Here is a 13,272-nt window from a genome sequence, read left to right as displayed (position 1 = left end):
CCTCCCAAGTAGCTGGGACTACAGGCAAGCGCGATCACACCCAGCTAATTTTTGTATTTTTAATAGAGATGGGGTTTCACCATGTTGGCCAGGATGGTCTCCATCTCTTGACCTTGTGATCCGCCCGCCTCGGCATCCCCAAGTGCTGGGATTACAGGCATGAGCCACCGTGCCAGGCCTTTTCTTTTTTTTTTTTTCCCAGACAGAGTCTAGCTAGCTCTGTCACCCAGGCCGGCATGCAGCGGCACAGTCTTAGCTCACTGCAACCTCTGCCTCTCAGGCTCAAGCAATTCTCGTGTCTCAGCCTCCCGAGTAGCTGGGACCATAGGCTCACGCCACCACGCCCAGCTAATTGTTTTGTATTTTTGGCAGAGATGGGGCTTTACCATGTTGCCCAGGCTGGTCTTGAACTCCTGAGCTCAAGTGATCCACCCACCTATACCTACTAAGGTGCTGGGATTACACCCAGCCATCGCACCCGGCCCTGATTCCCTTCTTGAACAGCTATGATTGCTAGAAAATTCTTCTACTACAAACCAAGTCTGGCTCCTTGTGCTTCTGTTCATGGCTGCCACCTTACTCTCTGGAGCCACTAGGGACAAGGCCAGTACCCCATAAAGACCCTTCTGACATCTGCTGGTCTGTTATCGCTCTGTTTATCCAAGCTAAACAGCACCGCGTCCTCTACCTGCTCTTCTATGCTGTGGTGACAAGTCCCTCCTGCCCTTGGGTACAGCTGCTCGGGTCATGCTTACTGTCAAGGTCCCTCTTACAATGTGTTTCCTGGAACCAAGCACCAGTGCCAATGCGTTCGGAGCAGGATCAGCTCCAGAGGCCTCCACCTCCCTCGGCTGGGCTCCCTGCTTCTGTTCATGCAGCGACAGTAAGGAGGGACCAGCGTCATGTCCTCACCTTGTCCTAGATGTCAACCAAACCCCCAGGCCCCTTCACACACACGGCCAGGCAGCCCTGGTGCCCTCTCAAGGTCCTCGGGCAGCTCTGGGCAGTATCTGTTTAGGTCTCTTCCAAGGTGCTGGGTGTTCATCCACCCCCATTCAATCATGTCTTGTTAGTCTCAGCCCTGCACAGCAGCTGCTCTGGGTCCCGGGGGAGCTGGCTCCTGCCCCTCACTGCCTTGGCACCTGCTCCGGGCTCTGTGTCATCCTGCACAGGGTGAGCAGGCCATGACTGCATCTGTCACAGGGAAACAGGGACCAGGCCCGGGCGAGGGGCCCTGCCTGTAGTTTAGCCCTGGGCTGGGTGAGGCATGAGGCCCAAGCAGCCGCACACTGCCCATGTTTCTTACGCGTTCCACGTATATTCCCTGAACACCTACTATGCGTCTGGTCCTGGGGCAGACAGATTTGCCTCCCCTTCACTAAGCTGCCTTCTTACTCAAAAGAGCTTAACAAGAACGACACAGCACCAACAGCTGACAGCCAAGGCGTCAGGGGCTCTGCAAGGCCTTGGTGCTTGGGACGCGCATCTCCAGGCGTAACCTCAGCCAAAGAAGGGGCTTGGGACTAGGCCGCTGGGCCCAGTGTGACCTCGGGCAAGTCAGCACCTCACTTCCCTGGGCCTCAGTTTCCTCATCTGTTTGGAGGAAAACCACAGTACACGCATGTCTCTGGTTTGCTGAGCCACCCCAAAGCCCTGTCACCTGCCCACCGTGTCACCCCCCATGGCTCACCTGGTCCCCGTGCCTCCCCTGCTCACAGGGTGCCACAATCATCTTTAGTACCTACTCCGTGTCCAAGCCTTGGTGGAAGGAGAGAGGCAGGGGGTGAAGGGTTTTACCAAAGGGCTTGGCCTTGGCAAACCACCCCATGGCCCGACAGGAGAGGCCTGAGCCTGGTTCTGGGGGCAGCTGTAACCGCACGGCCCGTGGAGCAGGGCCCACTCCCTGGCAAACCCCCACCCCAGCCCACCCACCACCAAGCACCTGGGGACAGGATTGTCCCACAGCCAAGGATGACTGATGACCTGTGTTTAAAAACCCACCTACTGGCTTTCCCAGAATTCTCCAGGCTACTCGAGACTGCCTCCTTATTTTGAGCGATGCTTTTTCTGATCTGATTTTCGAGGATTTCGAGCTTTTGAGGATTGATTTCCTGGATTTTTCGGATGACTTTGAGCCGATTTGATATTCATTTCTTTCTCTTTACTTTTATTGATTAGAGGATTTTTGATGAGTTTTTGAAATGATTTTTGTTTTTCTTGATGATTTTCGAGACGGATTTTGTTTCTCGGATGACCGTGATTTCTGATTGAATTTTGTTTTTCGATTGATTTTATTTCTGGATTTTGACTTTGTATTTCGGATGATCTCGATTTCGGATTGAATTTTTGTTTTTCTCGATTTAGATTGGCGATTTCTTATTTTGATTTTGGAGCTTTGATGATTTTGGATTTCTGGATGAATTTTTGTTTTTTCTGATGATTTTATTTCGATTTGATTTTGTTTTTCTTTGATTAGATAAGTGATTTGATTTCTCTGATTTTATTTTTCAGATGATTTTGATTTCGACGAATTTTGTTCTTTCTTGTTTGATTCGGATTCTTTATCGAATTTTGTTTTTTCTTTTTGATTGATTAGCGATTGGATTTTGATTTTATTTCTCGATTTGATTTCCGGATTTCGACGAATTTTGTTTTTCGGATGATTTCCGCGATTTCATTTTGATTTTGTTTTTCTTGATGATATAATCTTAATCAATTCCCCTGTTCTCCCCCACCTGACCACTCACCCCACCCTGCCCTCTCCCCACCTGACCGCCAATTCCCACTCCGGAATTTCTGCCCTTCCCCTGCACTTCGCCCCCTCGCACCTGACGCTTCAATTCTACCCTGACCCTGGCCTCCCCATCTGACCCCTGCCCTCTCCCGACTTGACCTTTCTCGCTTCTCCCTCGACCGCCCCTGCTGGTCTTCAGCTGCAGCCGCCCTGCACTACTTCACCAGTGTCCACTGACTCGCCACTTGTGTCGCACGGCTGCTCTCTGCCTCTGCATGGTCTCCCCATCTATTCATCTAATAAATATTTTATGGAGCACCTACTATGTACCAGGCGCCGGCTAGGCCCGCCCACCTGGCTCTGCCTCCTCCACCTGCTCCTCCAGGATCCCAAGGGGCGGACGCTTCCCTGCCCTCCAGCACCCTCAGGGCTGTCCCAAGACAGGGGCAGTGCATGTGGGGACCCCAAGGGGGAAGTGGAGGCTCCAGTGGCGGAGAGCGAAGCCCCCTGAGAGGTAGCCCGGGGAGGGATGGGCGGCCACGGACAAGATGAGAAGAGGCTTCAGTGCTTGCACCAGCTGGGCCTCCGCACTTCCCATATGAACTCATTTGATCCTGGGCCAACTTTAAACGTCTTAAAAGCACTATCACTATTCCCACTTTGCAGATGAGGAAACTGAGGCCTCACAACTGCTATGCAGTGGCTTCCAGCCTCCACGGCCCCAGGCCCTGTTCAAGAGCTGCTGTGGGATCCTGTTTCATCTGGATGGTGGTTTTCACATTTTTTTTTTAAATCAGTTGCCAATATTGAAAACTTGGCAGATTTTATTTCAAAAATTCTCATTTCTGGAATCCACTGAGATACAGGGAAGATCTGGCTTCCCTGGGTCTGCATCGCTGGAGGGACAGCAGTGGCACCGGCCAGGGTGGCGTCCAACCTCCTCCCTGCCTCTCTGGCTTAGGTGGCCAGCTGACCCCCGCACACTGGAGTTTATGAGGTCAGCAACAAGGGGACACCAGCGTGGGGACAAGTAGAACCCCAGTCTGTCAGGGGTATTCCTGCGAGCCTCTCAGCCTGGGACCCAAGGGTGCCCCAATCCCTGCCTCCTGTACTTGACCCCTGCCTGACCTCGAGCCCCGTCCCCTATCCTCCTGACCCACGGCTCCTGGGTTTTAGCACCAGGATACTAACAGTGTGGATCTGTCATTCAGGGAGGGAGGTCTCCAACTATGAGTCTGGGGTTCAAGGGTTCTAGGATGTATCTACCATTTATTTAGTCCTAAAAGTCTCCTGTGTCTTGGCCTCTGTGGGTCACCAGTTCTACAGGACTTTAAGCTGTCCTGACCCTCCGACAGCTTCCCCTTGGCTGTAAGCAGCCCCACTGGGGAGAGGTCCCCAAGCCAAGGGAGCTCCCACACAGCCACCCCAGGCCCACCTGCCACCCTGTGGGGCCCACTTTTCCACTGCCAACAACCCTGCCTGGGTCAAGTTTGGGGCTCCTACTGGGATTTGGGGGTTACCCTCTCCCAAACATTATTCCCACCCCACAGAACGCTGCCAGCTGACCTAGCCTAGGTGCTGTTTCCAGGCATGGCCGCTGTGGACACCAGGAGACCTGAGGTCCTGAAGCCACACCACAGTTCACCAAGGGGCCCTGGGGTTTCTGGAATGGTTCCTTGGTCCCACCCCTCTCCCCACGGACTTAGGATCCCCTCACTCTGCTCACCTGGGACTGGAACACCTGCCTGCCACGCCCCAGCCCGTCCCTACCAGGGCCCAGCACCCAGGGTCCTGGAGCCCTCTAGGCCCAGGCTGAGAAACCCCTCCTGAGGCCACAGCCCACTCAGCTTCTGTCGCTTCAGAACCTCTAACCAGGCAGTTGCAAGGGGTCACTATGGATACTACCTGGGGTGGCCCAAATTCCCTCCCCCCGGCCCTGAGACCAGCTTTCTCTAGAGCAGGTGGGAGGGTCCAGGCCAGACTGATGGCTGCCTCTGAGGCCACAGGGGGCCTGCAGCTGCAACATCAGAGAACAAGGAGGCTCTGTCAGTGCAGAGGGGTCGACACCGAGCCCCGGAAACTCCCCGGGGAGGGCCGCCCCAGGACTGCCGGCTGGGCAGAAACCACAGCCCGAACGTGAGGCTATCTATGTGACAGCTCCTGCGTCCACCAACTCCGCGTGGCCAGTCCACCAAGACCGGACCTCCCTAATGTGCTGCCAAAGTGCAGGGTCCACATTCAGCTGGAATCCAGGCTAGGCCACCTCACCCGCATGGTCCTGGCAAGCTAATCTTTCCTGGGTCTCAGTTTCCTCTTCTGTAAAGTGGGACAAGAAGGGCACCAGCTCAGAGGGCTGTGGAGGGGATGGCCACAGGCCAGGGTCTGGACAGGGTCACAGCTGCAGGAAGCTGCCTCCTGTAGGTATCGCTGTGGGGGCCTGGCACGTGGCACTGTGGCACATGCCAGGCAGGCAGGAGGACCTCATTACCCACCGCAACAATGACAGTGAGGAAGGATGGGGCCTGGCCTGACAATGTCTTCCTTTCAGTCCTGAGGGCAACACACCCCTCTTTGCCTCTGTCTCTGTCCCTGTCCTCTCTCTCAAGTCCAGGCCCCCCCAACAGCCTGCTCCCACCCCCACCTTCAGCCTGTTCCCCGGCCTCGGTTTCTCTCCCATTGCCAAAGCACAATGGCTGTTATAATTAACGAATTATCTCAGTGTGACAGCTGTGGTCCTTTGAAAATTAGCTTGAATAACAAGATCCTGGTGTATGGTAATTTCTTATCCTCTTTCTCCCCGTTTCTCTCTCCCTCACTTCAGCCTTGTCATGCATGCAAATGTTTTTCCCCTTTTCCTCCTTCCCCAACACCTTCCCCTCTGTAGCCGCCTCGTCCTCCTCAGGAGGGTAAGGGATAGACTAAACTTCTGCCTTTGGGTGAAAAGATGCAGGAGCTGACCCTCCTGGGCACCTCATCCGCGCCGGCACCAGGCACAGCGCCTGACACGTCGCCTTCTGAAATCTCCCCGCAGACCTAAGTCCTACCACCTCCTTCCTGGGCTGGGGACCTGCAGCTGTGCTTTCCCATGACCTCCCAGGCTGCAGCCCCTCGGGCTCCTCTGCTTGTACGCTAAGCAGTGGCCTCCCCTGATGTCCTGGTCCCTCACTGCCTTGCCTTTCTCAAACCTGCTTCCTCCTCCCCTACCCCAAGAGCCCCTCAACCCCTCCCAAGGCTTCTAATGTCAGCCCCAGGCTGACCACACCCAAACCACCGTACCCAGCTGCCTCCTGGGCCCTTCTCTGGCACCTGAAACTCACTCATCCATGTCCACCTCCATGACTGGACTCATCTCCCACAGCCCCTTCCCCATCCTCCCCTGCTTCTCTCTCAGTTCCCAGACCTGTTGAGAGGCACCCACACCTCCCCACCTGCCCCTACTCCCGCCTTGGTGCCACTTCCTCCCCCTACTGCTCCTGCTGGTCTCTCTACCTCCAACCCTACCTCCCCACTCCATGCCCCCTCCACCCAGCAGAAGACGAGCTTTCTAGAACGTCAATCTGAGCATGGCACTCCCTGCCGAAAAGTCTTCATTGGCTCAGGCTGATCTGGGAAAATTCCAACAGCATCCAGAGCCCAACCCACGTGGTCGTGCGGGAGCCGCTGCCTGTTCTGCCCTCCTACCTGCCTGCCTTCTTCCCACCTGGCTGGGGTCTCTCCTGTGGGTCCTCACAGCCCCCTGCCCTTCCTCCATCACAACCGGAATCATAACTGCTGCTGTTACCCCTGGACTGAGTTCCCCGAGGAAGGGTCCTGCTTCTCCCAGTAGGTGCTCAATAAATATTTGTTCATGGCTGAGTGAAGGAGGCCAGCTCGCCACCCTCATATAGATAAGGAAATCGAGGCTCCCAGTAATTCATGACTTGCTCAGATCACACAGTTCATGCAAAAGACAAAACCAGGATTTGAACCAGGTCTGTGACTCCGGTGCTGGGCTCTTCTGCTCCCTGGGGAGGCCGGGGAGGAGTCAGCGTTTGCACAGATCTCAGGGGGACTTGAGTCTCCCTCCAGCCTCAGTTGGGCAATAAAGAGACCAGCTTCTAGCCTAGGCTGTCACTCCCTTGAGTTTGACCTTGGACTAGCCACATGACTCTCAGGACCTCAGTCTTCTCATCTGTAAAGTGGGAAGGAGCCCCGCCTCACTCTGTATCCCAGAGGGCGGCTGCTAGGGCAGAAACTCAGGTCTTGGAGAAAGCCAGTCCTGCTAACATCTGGGATTTTCCTGACCTCGCCCTCCAAACCCAACTGCATTGCCCTTGGCAGGCACCCCCCAGGGCTTTATGGAGGGGGTCCCCAGGATGGGAGAGGTCACAGAGAACAGGAACCCTTTCAGTGGGAGGTAGTGGGAGAAGCATGGGGGACTTGGGAGTCAGATCGTGACCTTGGGCAAGAGCTTCCTCTCCAAGCTCGGCGTCCTTCTCTGTGAATTGGGGCCGCAATGAGGACTAACGTACATAGTGCCTGACACAGTGCAGGAGCTGCCAAGGCCCCACGGCTGCAAGGTTCTATGGGAATGTGATCCTGAAGTGTGCCCCAGAGAGGGAGAGAGAAGAGGGTGAGACAGAGCAGGACCAGCTGTTCCGGACTCGCCCTCAACAGCCTACAATGGCTCCCACTGGCCCCAGAATAGAGGTCACGCCCCGACCTATGGCCCTAGAACCCCTCTCTCCCTCTCTAAGCTCACACCCCACCACGTCCTCTCGCAACCCTATGGAATTGGGGGCATGCCCACACCCACGTCCACCAGGCCGTTACTCACTGGCCGTTAGCTGGTCCTAACCCTAGGACCCATTCCCACCTGTCCCCATCCCCTGAGCCCAGACCTTATGCCTCCTCCTCTGAGAAACCTTTGGAGATCTCCCTTCTGCAGGGTGACCCCCCTGCTCTGCCCCCACAACCCCGAGGTATAGCCCTTGGAATCCTGGATGGGTCCTAGAGATCATCTCCCCCATTTTACAAGTGGGGAAACTGAGGTACGGACGAGGAACAGCAGCTCTCCAGTGATGCACTTGAACCCAGGTCTCTGCTGCGTCCAGCCCGCCAAGCAGCTTCTCTCCTGGTGCTGAGCTGTTTAGCCCTTGCCTGTCTTCTCCACGCCCCGCCCCGCCCGGAGCTACCTGAGGACAGGACCCCATCTTCCTCTCTGCGCCCCTCCCCCAGTGCCCAGCCTAAGGCCTGGCGCATAGTAGGCACTCAGTAAATGTCTGTTGAATTGAATTGCGCTCAGGGCGGCCAGTCGTCTCTGCTCTGTAAGAAAAGCATAGAGTTAGTGGAGCTCTCCCCAAGACCAGAGGGTAGGAACCAAGCTGGTGGGGTGAGAAGCCTGGCCTGCCCCAAGGAGCCCATGGGCCCTGGGGAGGGGGCCTGGGAAGCTGGAACATTCAGACTTAGATGAGTCTGAATTCTGCCCCAACAGGCAGCATGGCTCTGGTAAGTCACGCTGCGGCAGGGCCTCACTGGCCTCATCTGTCAAATGGAGATGACACTCCGGTCCCTCCAGGCTCTGAGGACTGCTTGTGATGAGGACCAGAGAGATGTGAGGAGTGTAAACAGCGACCCCCAGCTCACAAGCATGGAGTGCCCAGTGCCAGACACTGGAGAGTCGGGTGCGAGTGATGCCCATTCTACAGATGAGGAGACTGAGGCTTGGAGAGGGGCCTGGCTTGCCCAAGGCCACACAGCCCGTGCATTGATCTCATGCTGTACACACGGCCTCCCTGCCAAGCCAGAAGGAGGCAAGGCGTGAAAATGAACCCCAGATGAAGAAGCTGAACCCACCAAAGGGTGGCCCAACCCTCACCCAGGCTGGCAAAGATTCTGCAGGCAAAGGGCCCAGCGTGAGCCCCAGAGCCGTGAAGGGAAGGGTGAGAAGCCGCCTTCACCCCTCCCCATGGGGGTGAGCTCTGATTCCACAGCCCCCTAGAGGGTTCAAAGGCGTCCTCAGATCCAGAGGCTGCAAAGGCCTGGGCAGGCCTGGGTGTTAATCTAGAACAGTAGAGACTATAAATACATGGCCGGGCTGGACACTGCAGGGCAGCCGACCTGGCACAGTCAAGACAGAGGCTCTAACCCCAGCCCTGCCCCCTCCCGCCACCCCTCTCCCTTCTGGGCCTCGCTTTCCTTGCTTGTCAACAGCAGGCTGCTCCCCGACCATGACTGCCAGAAGGTTCTTTACCCAGCAACACACAGTTTTCTGAACCCAGCCAGGCTGGCCCAGGGGGAGGCCCTGGAGGCCCAGGCAGAGACCTGGGAGAAGAGAAGGATGTACAACAGGATCACCCCGGATCCCTGAGACAATCAAGTGAGGGGCTTGGCTATGCCCCTGCTCACCGGCCTGGAGCTGAGAAGAGGCAGAGAAAGGAGCCTAGAAGGCAGCCATTCATTCATTCCCTCCCTCTTCATTCAAACAGCCATTCTGTGGGCACTGCCTCCGGTGAGCGGAGGACTCATAGTCAAAGCCAGGCCGTCTGGTTGGGGCTCTGGTGGGGAAGACAGGGAGATGAATGAGCGTGTCTTTCCTTATCCATCCAAGGCTGTGTGGCGGCCATCCTCCGGCTACTGACGCCCATCCCAGGTCGCACGACAGGGACACTGGTTTTACATCCAACTTCTGCCTGGACCATGGCCTCGTAGAGGACAGGGACCAAGTGTGGACAGTCTCACTCACCCTGTAAACCCAGGGCCCGGCCCCATCCCCAGCAGGCTCTCTGTACACATCCACGGCTGAAAATCACCCTGGGAACACAAGAGAGCCACCACGCACAGGGCCATGACATGGGCCCAGGGACAGAGGAGCACACCGCACTGGCACCCGCTGTGTGCCAGGCCCTGCACACTTCACACATCGCAGCCACACTGTCATATGAGGGAACTGAGGCTGAGAAATGACAAGAGACATGCCCAAGAGCCCACGGCTAAAGTGGCCCGGTGCCCACGACTCCCCAGATATAAGTCCAGCTGATGCAGCAGACTGCGCATCAAAAGGACGGTGTCTGGGACTCCCCGAAGGCCAAGCATAGGTGAACAGACAGCGTCCCACTTCCTCATCAGAGCCTCAAATCAACCCCGAGCAGCAGACAGACCTTTACATGGCAGGGAGAGAAACTGAAGCTCTGGGAGATGACCCTGTCCCCAGCCCCAGGCCTGGCAAATACTGGAAAGGCCCTTCCCAGGGAGTGCGTACATCCCACATCCTCTGAGACTCAGGGGGAAGGGAAGCAGACCTGGGCCCAGGCCCAACTCTTGCCCTCGCTTGGCTGGGTGACATGGGCAGTGACCGGCCCCCTCAGAGCCTTGGTTTCCCCAAGAACCATCTCCTCCGCCCCACGTAGCTGCTGCAAGGAGGAAAAGGATAACCAATGAGCGATTCCCCTTTATAAACTGTAAAGGGCCATTCATCTTTCTTCTTCCTTATCGCTGTCAGTGCAACAGAAGCACCGTCCACCTTAAGGGAATTTAACTGCTACTGTTACACTTTCCTTGGCCCTCCTCAACCAATTCTCCGCCCTCATCTCTAAAAAGGCTGACCCGTGTTTGTGAGATGCTCACAATGAGCCCACCCTTGTTAAGGGATTCTCTCACATTTCATCTTCAGGATACTAGGAACCAGTTTTTTATTGCCCAGGCTGGAGTACAGTGGCACGATCTGGGCTCACTGCAACCTCCACCTCCTAGATTCAAGGAATTCTCCTGCCTCAGACTCCCAAGTAGCTGGGACTATAGGCGCGCACCACCACACCCAGCTAAATTTTTGGATTTTTGGTAGAAATGGGGTTTCACCATGTTGGCCAGGATGGTCTCCATCTCTTGACCTCGTGATCCACCCACCTCAGCCCCTCAAAGTGCTGGCATTACAGGCGTGAGCCACCGTGCCCGGCCAGAAGCAGGCATTATTTTTCTTCCCATTCTGCAGATAAGGGAAGTAAGGCTCTCAGAGATTAACTGACGCCCCCAAGATCACATTGCAAGAAAGTGAGCGTGCTCCCCACGCCACTGTATATTTGCCCCCACATATCTGTATGTTCCACTCTCAGTGGCTGCTAGAACCCTCTGGTTGGTTAATGCCCATCTGTTCCCCAGTTTATCCGACTTCCCAGATGTATGTAATATTCATATTTCCATCAGCAACAGCTCACACACCCCTTTCCAAGGCCTTCAGGAGCTCCATTAATCATTCAGACACACCTGCATATTCATTAACTTCCGAATTAATACAGGGTCCCTTATTACTTCAGTCCTGCTGCCTGCATTAAAGACACTTCAACTTCATTCATTATTAAACTCCCCTGATAAATGATCACACCCCTCCTTCACAGAGGGGGACAGCACCCAGGCCCCGGAGCTGGCAGGCCTGCTCCCAGTGACAGCTGCTGTGTGACCTTGAGCCAGGCCCTCACCCTCTCTGAGCCTCCTGCATGTTTACCTGGTAAAATCAGGCAAAGGATGGTATCTGACCACCACCCGGCCTCATCAAGGTGGCCCTGTCTCATCCTTTGTCCTTTCTCTGCATGTCTTTCTTGGACTCACATAATCCCTCTGCAAACAGAAGTCGATCCTCTCTGGGGTTCTCCTTACGCTCCCCCATCAACAGCCTCCACTCGCACCTGGGCCTGGGCCTGGGCTTTGCAGTCTGTTGGCCTCAGGTCCTGGCACTGGCCCATCATCTCGAGGGCGGCATCTCTGAGCTAACTGAGCTTGGGCTTGGGCAGACGATGACAAACATCCCAAATCAGAGAAGACACCTGACACCCCCCAACCAGTTGCTGGACTCCAACTGCCACACAATAATATCGATGATGACAACAGTAATAGCAATAGCACCCAGCACTTACTGAGCCTGGACCATGCACCAGGCCTTGCGCCAAGTCCCACACTGTCCCATCCTTAGATCAACCTCCACTTAACAGATGGGAAAGCTGAGGCCAGTGAGGTCAAGTCATCTCCCTAAGCAAGGCTGGAGCTGGCTCTGCACCCAGGCCTCTCTCACTCGGGGTCCTCAGGGCATCCCCATCACATGTGCCACCAGGAGGCCCCGGCACTCGGCCACCCTCTTGCCCTGGCTCCTTCCAGCACCTTCTTCCCAAGCTTTTCCTTTATAGGCCCGATCTCTGCCTAATGGAGCGGCAGGCGACACAGAATGGGTCCCCCATTCGCTGGCAGATGCCCCAATCCATCTCCATTATGCCTGGTGCTAAGCAGCACCACAAATGAAACAAGATGATGCCACTGCCAGCGTCACTCCTGCTGGCTCTGACCTGCCTGCCGCCTCCACCCAACATGCACACCAGGCCGCAGGGCCAGGACTGATGTCCACAGGCCCAGCTGCCACCTCCTACAGATGCCAGGAGGGAGGCTTTGCTCCTGGCCCCACGGGCTGTGTGACTGTGGGCCCCTTACTTAACCTCTCTGTGCCTCAGTCTCATCATCCGACGCTGACTCCACCCTTCCCCTCGTCTTTCATTTCCCATCCATCTTGACGCTTCTCCAGGCCACACACCTGCGTGTCCACTGCTGTCCCTCAGTCCAAGCTTGTCTGGATGGCAGAACCACTTCCCAGGGTCTCTAGCGTGCCCCAAGGTCCTCCCCTTCGTCTGCTCAGCTCGGGTGCTGTCTTCTGTGGACTCACCGAGGCCTCTTTCTTAACGCCCTTTCAGCCACTTCCACAGCTCCCAGGCTAAAGCCAGATGTTCTCCTGAAGGTCAAGGCCCTTCAAGGGCCTGGTCCAGCCACCTGTTCCAGGCTCCCTCCTGCCCTCCTCCTGGGCAGCCTCACCTCTCCCAGGGTGACTCCTTGGTGAGTGTCCGGCCCGCCCTGGACCGTCGGGGGCCGCAGTGGCCAACACAGTGAGTCCTCCCCTGCAGCTTCCGCCCCCGGCACACAGTACGCAGAGCGATCCCACAGCCTGAAGCAATGCCTCCATCGAGTGCAGACAAAAATTTCATCCCACGGGCCGTGGTGACTGTCAACAGTGCCTCATACGCTGTAAATGAAGACCTCTTCACTCCTCGCCTGGGACTGAGCACTGGGTTGGCTGCCACAAACTCAACACCCTCCCCCGAACTTACAGGATGTCAAGATAAAGATTATCAGGCTGGGCACGTGGCTCACATCTGTAACTCCAACACTTTAGGAGGCCAAGGCGGGTGGATCACGAGGTCAGGAGTTCAAGACCAGCCTGGCCAACATAGTGAAACGCTCTCTCTACTAAAAATACAAAAATTAGCTGGGGAAGGGGGCACAGGCCTGTAATCCCAGCTACTCGGGAGACTGAGAAGCAGGAGAATCACTTGAACCCAGGAGGCAGAGGTTGCAGTGAGCCAAGATCGCGCCACTGCACTCCAGCCTGGGTAACAGACTGAGACTCTCTCAAAAAAAAAAAAAAAAAAAAATTAAATTAAATAAAGATTGTTGGATTCATTTCTCAGATGAGAAGACGGAGGCTCAGAAAGACGAAGTGGCCTCACCACATCACAGTTGGTAAG

General features: G+C 55.8%; 1 protein-coding gene across 4 annotated transcripts in view; it reads right to left on the bottom strand.

The window, feature by feature from the left end:
* ELFN2 (extracellular leucine rich repeat and fibronectin type III domain containing 2) overlaps positions 1-13,272 on the bottom strand; it is a 76,229-nt gene that overhangs the window by 30,245 nt on the left and 32,712 nt on the right. The window lies entirely within an intron of this gene.

This window comes from Papio anubis, chromosome 16, assembly GCF_008728515.1.
Source record: "Papio anubis isolate 15944 chromosome 16, Panubis1.0, whole genome shotgun sequence".
NCBI classification, from domain to species: Eukaryota; Metazoa; Chordata; class Mammalia; order Primates; family Cercopithecidae; genus Papio; species Papio anubis.
The sequence above is the reverse complement of the archived record's forward strand: the minus strand, read 5'-3'. Positions and strand labels throughout refer to the sequence as shown.